The sequence below is a fragment of the Manihot esculenta genome, chromosome 16 (assembly GCF_001659605.2).
Source record: "Manihot esculenta cultivar AM560-2 chromosome 16, M.esculenta_v8, whole genome shotgun sequence".
Classification (NCBI taxonomy): Eukaryota; Viridiplantae; Streptophyta; class Magnoliopsida; order Malpighiales; family Euphorbiaceae; genus Manihot; species Manihot esculenta.
This window is the reverse complement of record NC_035176.2, coordinates 13,772,650-13,780,613: the sequence shown is the minus strand read 5'-3', so window position 1 is coordinate 13,780,613 and position 7,964 is coordinate 13,772,650. Positions and strand designations below refer to the sequence as shown.

At 30.2% G+C, this 7,964-nt stretch overlaps 1 non-coding gene across 1 annotated transcript; it reads left to right on the top strand.

The window, feature by feature from the left end:
* The first annotated feature begins 367 nt into the window (after window positions 1–367).
* Window positions 368–439, top strand: TRNAK-UUU. The gene has a single exon. It is a non-coding gene; the product is annotated as a tRNA-Lys (tRNA).
* Window positions 440–7,964: the final 7,525 nt, after the last annotated feature.

Below are 7,964 nucleotides of genomic sequence, written 5' to 3'. Positions count from 1 at the left end.
TAGACTATCAAACCACCTGATTTATTGATAATGTTAAACTATATATTGTTGCTATTTCCGGTCACTTCCTTAAAATCTGAACTGAAAGAAGAAAAAATAGAATTAAAAAAACCTAACGATGATAAAAATATTTGCAGTAGAATATCAAGAAGTCAACCACTCACCTCCTAGGTAAAAATCTTATGAAGATGATTTTTCTCTCCACTCTCACGTCTTATGATCGGTGCCTTCAAGTATAAGCTGATTTATATAATCACTTCAGAGTTTCCCATGTCCTATAGGTGGTAAATCATAATGCAGAGGTTGATTTTAAGATTCCAACTATAGCTTAACATTCTTATAATCTTTTTGAGATTTTAAATACCTAGCCATCTTAGCTCAGTGGTAGAGCGCATGGCTTTTAACCATGTGGTCGTGGGTTCGATCCCCACAGATGGCGGCAGTAAATTCATCCACAATTATTACATGAAATAATTGTTAGACCTATTATACACCATAATATATATTATCATACAGTAAAAAAAATCATAGAAACATCCACCATCAAAGATAGATAGAAATTTATTTTTAATTTTTGATAACATTTATTATAACTCATCATTTAAATTTTTTTTGTGATAATATTATATACACGACAAATAAGTTTTCCTTTTATTACAATTTATTTCTTAATAAAATAATTTTTTTGTCAAAAATTATTTGGGCAAAAAATTTGGAGGAAAATCCAATCTCAATATATTATGTGACAAATAATAAGTTTTCCTTTTATTACAATTTATTTCTTAATAAAATAATTTTTTGTCAAAAAATATTTGGGCAAAAAATTTGGAGGAAAATCCAATCTCAATATATTATGTGATAAATATTTATAATTTATCATTAAATATATAGATGCCGAACTAAATATATTATAAGGACATAATTATATAATGTTACTAAAAGTTATTTCTTTTGATAACTAATCATTTTTGTTATAATATGTGGCTTTTTAATGACAAATCTTATATTTTCTAAAGGTAATTTGTCACAAAATATCAAATTTGTGACGTATTTATAATTTGTAATTTTATATAACTTTTAAGTGAAAAATATTGTAATTGTTAGACTCCATTTTGTACACAATAATATATATTGTCACAAATTTTTTCATCACTAAAATTTTATATCTTTCAAATTGGTGAGAAATAATTGCATGTAAAATAGTTAATGATAAATTTTATAATTTAACATAAAAAATATATGTCGATGATGAATTTAATATTTTGTCATTATTAGTATTCAGATTGACATACTATATTGTCACATAATAAAAATAATGTCACTGAAATATTTCTACCATCAAAGATAGATAGAAAATTTTTTGATGATATTTATTATAACTCATCATTTAAAATTTTTTAGTGACAATATCATATACGTTATAATAAGTATTTTTTTTTATTATGATTTATTTCATAATAAAATGAATGCTTTTGTCAAAAATTTTGTTGTGGAAAATCTAACTTCAAAAATATTTTGTGACAAATATTTATAATTCAAATATATATATCACTAAAACTTATTTTTCACGACAACTAAGCATTTTCATCATAATATTTGATTTTTTAATAATGAAGTTTATATTATCAAAAAGTAATTTATCACAAAATATAAAATTTCACAGTTTTAGGTATTTTTTGCTATTAACCTTGTACTGAGGTTAGCTTAAATAGTCATTTTATTCATAATTTGGTCTTTAAACCCAAATTTCCTATGGAAAAGATACTTTACTCATACTTTATTATCTGAGAACCTATGCACTTACAATGAATATTAATCAAGTTTTTGTTGTCCTTGTCAGAAAAATTATTTGGTTTAATATTGCGTGATTTAGGTGTTTGGCTAATTTAGGCATTTTTCTCTTTGAAATTTCTTTTATTATTACTTTTACTAGTATGTTTTTATTTCTATAGTTTCAAGGATTTTATTTTGAGAAATTAATTATTTAGTCCGTGTAATATGGCAAAACTCACTAATTGGTCATTTTATTTTGAAATGTGCATTAAAATATCCCTAACATTTTAAAAAGTCTACTAATTAATCCCTCAATTGCTTTAGCCATTAAGTATTGCAAAAATGTCTAAAATGCCCCTGATAATTAGTAGACTTTTTAAAACGTTAAGGACGCTTTAGTACATTTTTCAAAATAGAGGGACCAATTAATGAGTTTTATCATACCATAGGAACTAAATAATAATTTTTATTTTTATTTTTATGAGATGATCTAGAAGCAACTAAGATTTCCTTATTTATGATCTAGAAGTTGAGAAAACTTCTAAACATTGAGAAAGGAAGCCAAAAGAAAAAGGCAAGAAGAAAGAAATCAATTTGTCGAATCTCTAGTGTGAGGCAATAATAAAATCAAATTCAAGTCGGAGAAGAAATGAATTAAGAAGTTGAATAAATGGCTCATTAGAATAATAAAACTATGTGGTATCATGCCTATCTAAACTTTACAGATTTTAGATGAAGGCATTATTAAGCCAATGGTTGATGCAAACAACTTTGAATTAAAGTTATTCTTGGTGCATATGGTGCAACATCCACAATTTAGAGGACATTCTATAGAGAATTCTAATGTGCATATGGAGCATTTCTTAGAAGTTAGTGACATGATTAGACTCATATTATTCCCTTTTTCATTGACAGATCAAGCAACAAAATGGCTTCAAGCATTATCTCCATGACCAATTACTACTTGGGATGAGCTACCAAAAGTTTTTATTGGGCAATATTTTCTACCTAAAAAGATAACAAATTTAAGGAATGATCTTTATTTTTTAATGCCATGAGAAGATAAATCTCTTTATAAAGTGTGGGAAAAATATTGACAGGTTGGCGATATCCATAAGTGTATGGAATAGTCTCAAGTAATAAAGAGGGAGTAGAATATCGTATCCACAGGGATTGAAAATTAAGCACCAAAATATTTGTAAATCTAAATATTATTTAGACTATCAATTGTGAAGAATGATTGTAAACTTGAAATTAAATAAGAAAATAAAATTAAACACTCAACAAGGCAAAATTCATGAAATAATTAATATTAAGTATTAGGATACCTTGATTTCACTTGGCCCTGATTCAATACAATCTAATATTAATTATCGAATCTACAACAAATAAATCCTAAGGTAATTGACCATCTCTATCGAGTAAGACCAAATTAATTAACTAAAGATTCTCACATATCTCCTAATAATTTGATAATTCTCTAATTAATTTCACAAACGCTGTCATTATTTTGTCTAAGGCTTCACAGATCAAATCTTCATTCCTAATCCAATTAATATTCATGTGATATTCAATTCCCAATTCATTCCTAAAACGTTCTCTTCTAGTATTAATCTCAGGATAAAATCATTCAAGTATCACATAGGTGCTCAAAAGCATTAATCTCAAGAATTGAATAATACATTGGTAAAAAAAATCAATTCAAATAAATTAAAGAGAATCAATAATCTAACCTATATCAAGTCTCCTAGCAAAGGAATTTAGTTGCTCATGTTCAAGAATTCAATAATAAACTCCATTGAAAAATAATCCAAAATCATTCTAAAATAATTGTGAACAACAAATCAAAAGAATAAGAGAAGAAAGAAAAACTCTAGATATATGGATTTCTCCTTCTAGATCTTTCAAATCTTCCTCCTTGAGTTCTTCGTGATTTTCATCGTGTATATGTGTTCAAAAGTGGACAAAAAGTTTGAGTCTCTCAATTATGATATATTTATACTCTCTTGAGACTCCTAATTTGTAGCCTAGTAAAATACATAGAGAAGTAAGACTTCTAGTAAAAACATAGGGCATTACGCGTGAAAGGGAGCGACACATGAGATAGACCATGAAAAAATGCGTCTACCTCATATTTTATATTATATGATTTAGCTCCAAATTTTTTTCCAGAGAGAAACATGGAGTAGGAGGCTAAGATATGGGTCAGAGACAAAAATACGGGTACACCCTATATTTTTTTTCTGTTTCTTTAAAATCTCTCCAAAGTGTTTCATTCATTCATTAACTTATTTTAACCTATAAAACACTATAAATTAAGTGAAAAAATCAAGTAATAGGTTAAAACTAAAAATCCTAAAATTAAACATAAAAATCTAATAAATATAATAAAAATTAGTCAAAATAGATGGATGTGGTTCCAAGACTATATGAGTAAATGTGTAAAATTTCACCACATCAAATACAAAGAGTAGTAAAGGTCATAGTACTCCAAAGTGGATGCTAGTTCAACATTGCTATAATAGTGTGTCACCTACTTCAAGGAGTGTCATTGATGTAGCAGCTAATGTGACTTACTAGAAAAGATAAAAGATGATGCATTTGCTTTATTAAACCAGATAGCTTATAACCATTATCAGTGGAGTGGTGATAGAGCAAAAGTCAAAAAGGAATCAAAGAAACGAGCTTGAATGTTTCAAATAGATGTAATGAATATGAATAATGCAAAATTTGTAGCTCTCACAAGGAAGATGGGCAAGCTTGTTGTAGATGTGAGTGGGAACTGATCTTGTGCGTGGAGTTGGTAATGAAACAATCAAGGATTGAGTATCAAGGTTATGAAGCAGGATATTCTCTAGAACAAATGAACCATATGAACAATTATGGTCAAAGGCAAAATGAAAATCCCTACTCTAGTACCGAAAATCCAAATTGGAGGAATCATCACTCATGGTCAAATTAAAATCAAAACTGAGATTTTCATAATCATTACAATCCAACACAATAGTATTTCTCAAATCAACAATAAAAGGGTTCATTGGTTTTGTTTTATCTAATGTGTTATCACAAGTTCTTGGACATGAGATATAGCTTATTTGTATTGTAGTTTGACACGTTTTTTTAATTAAATTTTGGCAGCATAGCTGGTATGGCTCCACTAGCGATTCAGGCAATTCCTTCTTCGTCTTTGAATTTGAAATAAAAGTTTGAACAAAACTTGCAAATCACTATAGCATAACATGTCAAACCACTATTAAAGATGCAAAATATAATATTTTTTATAAGAGTCCAAGCATTTATTAATATGAAAAAAAAAGGTAAATAATTGGCCCAATACCTATGCTGCAAATGTTGTACCTTTAAAACTTTTCAAATTTAAGAGAAAAATGATTGTTTGGTGGAATAAGAAAAGCTCTCCTCTTCTCTTCTCTTCTTTATTTTCTATTTTTATTAGTTTCTATTTTTGGTGCAAAACCACAATCCAGTATCAAAATTCGCAAAAACTTGCTTATTATATATCAAAACCACAACAACAAAAATTATACGACCTAAATTTTTGAAATAATCAATAAAAATACAATTAAATTCATGGTTGCTAAAGTAATGGTTGATTTGCAAAACCTTAACCATAGAATTAGGAGTGTGCAATCAATGGTTTTAAGAAATGTTCAATATTCAATTTGGTTTAATTTTTAATATAAAGAACCACGAATAAATTGAATCAGCTAAATATGATAGGCATATTATATTTTCTGCATAAATTTTCCCTTTATGCTAGCCAAGCTAAATAAGTATTAATTTAATAAACTATTATTTTTTAATAATAAATTTTTTAAAATAAAATTTATTTTTTATAATTTTAAAAATTATTTACCATTTTTATTGTAATTTTTAAAATGTTTATGTTAATTAAGATATTAAATTTTTTTGATATTTTAAATTATAAAAATAATATTTTATTATTAAAAAATAATGTTATATATAAATTGGCAAAAAAATTGGAGCTCGAGTAAAAGTAAGACTATTTTAAACTTATTTTCATCATCTGTTACCAGTAGTACACCCATTACACATTTACGTTAAGTCCATTAGTCTTCTATCTCTTTTTATTCTTTTACCCATTTTTTTGAGTGTGAAAAATCATTGCTTGCACTATTAAATTTCAGGATTTATATAGCAGTATTATAGTAATAATTATAAAATTATTATCTTAATACGATTAAATTAATAATTTGACAATAATTTAAAATTATTATAAAGAAAATTCAATTTTTTTACAATATATAATAATATATTTTAATAAATAATTTATTTTATATTTAATTTATCCATTATAAAAAAAATAAGTAAATTGATACTTTATACTCTCTGAAATCGGGTACTGGGAATAGCATGGGGATAAACTTAATAATTTTTGCAATAGAAGCTTTGATAGGAAAATTAGAAATATTGGATGGATGAAAGTGTGGAGACAAGAACAAAGGGCACAAAGAAGTTCTGCTAGGCCATCTAACAGTTAGTCCCACTAAAAGGTCACAAGGTCATCCAAGCGTCGGTTCCGCATAATAAGGCATCTCATATCAGGCCACATGATAACTTTAGTTAGCCCATAATCTAGACATTGGACTGTGGAAACATAAACAAACTCATAAAAAGCCACAAGGCCATCGGTCTCGCATAACAAGACATGCCATGCCACAAAGCAACTTCAGTCAGGCCATAATCTGGGCATTGAACCATGGAAATAGAAACAAACTCATAAAAGGCCACAAGGCCATTTGGGTATCGATCCCGCATAACAGGGCATCTCATGCCAGGCTACAAGGCAGCTTCAGCCAGGCTACAAGGCAGCTTCAGCCAGGCCATAATCCAAGCATTAGACCATGGAAATAGAAACAAACTCATAAAAGGCCACAAGGCCGTCTGGGAGTCGGTCTCGCATAACAAGGCATCTCATGCCTGGCGAAAGGCAACTTTAGCCAAGCCATAATCCAGGCGTTGGACCGTGGAAATATAAACAAACTCATAAAAAGCCTCAAGGCCATTGGTCCCGCATAACAAGGCATGACATGCCACAAAGCAACTTCAGCCAGGCCATAATCTAGACGTTGAACCATGAAAATAGAAACAAACTCATAAAAGGCCATAAGGCTATTCGGGTATCGATCCCGCATAACAAGGCATCTCATGCTAGGCTACAAGGCAGCTTCAGCCATGCCATAATCCAAGCATTGGACCATAGAAACAAAAATAAACTCATAAAAGGCCACAAGGCCATCCGGGAGTCGGTCTCGCATAACAAGGCATCTCATGCATGGCCATAAGGCAACTTCAGCCAAGCCATAATCCAGGCGTTGGACCGTGGAAACATAAACTAACTCATAAAAGGCTACAAGGCCACCCGAGCGTTGGTCCCACTAATCAAACAATGCATGCTAAGCCACAAGGCGGGTTTCGCCAGGCCACAATCCAAGCGTTGGTCCCACTAAATAAGTGTAATATCCGGCTAGACCCCGGCATTGGAATTCCTACCTTTCGGCGGAATCTCCATTGGAATCCGGGATTCTCGGATATCGGAGCCTTCTAGAAGGGTAAAATAAAGGTTTTCTAAAATATTTTTATATGCTTTTATGGTTTTAATACTAAGTTTTTTAGTTAAAGTTTTGAAAATGAAAAAGAAAAGAGCTTGAGGGAAAGACCCAGGTTCGGCCGTTGAACCTCATGTTCGGCCGCCAAACATGGGGCGGAAGCGGAGGCATTTTTGGCCCCTGAAGGTGGTCTGGCCAGCCACCTATAAAGGGCCCCCTGTCCAAAAATGGGCGAGTTTTCTCTCTCCATTTTCTGGCAAGGTGAGTCTCCTCTACCCCTTGTCGATCTTGTGCTTTTCCTTCAAGTCTCTCATGATTTTTATGAGTTTCTATCTCGTTTTTGAAGATTTTAAGCTAAGATCAAAGTTTTGAAGCTTGGAGACCCCCGGAGCTCGATTTCTTCCAATCTCTAAGTTTGGATCACATCTCCTCTCGATCTTCAAGAGGTAAGCGTAGATCCTCACCTTCTTTTATGTTTTAAGTAAGCTTTGAGGGGTTTTAAGGGTGTTTAATGCATGTATAGAGTAGTTGTAAAATGTTAGAATTTATGTTAGTTTAATGGTAAATGTATGTTGAATGTGATGTTTGTTGGGGTTTAGACTA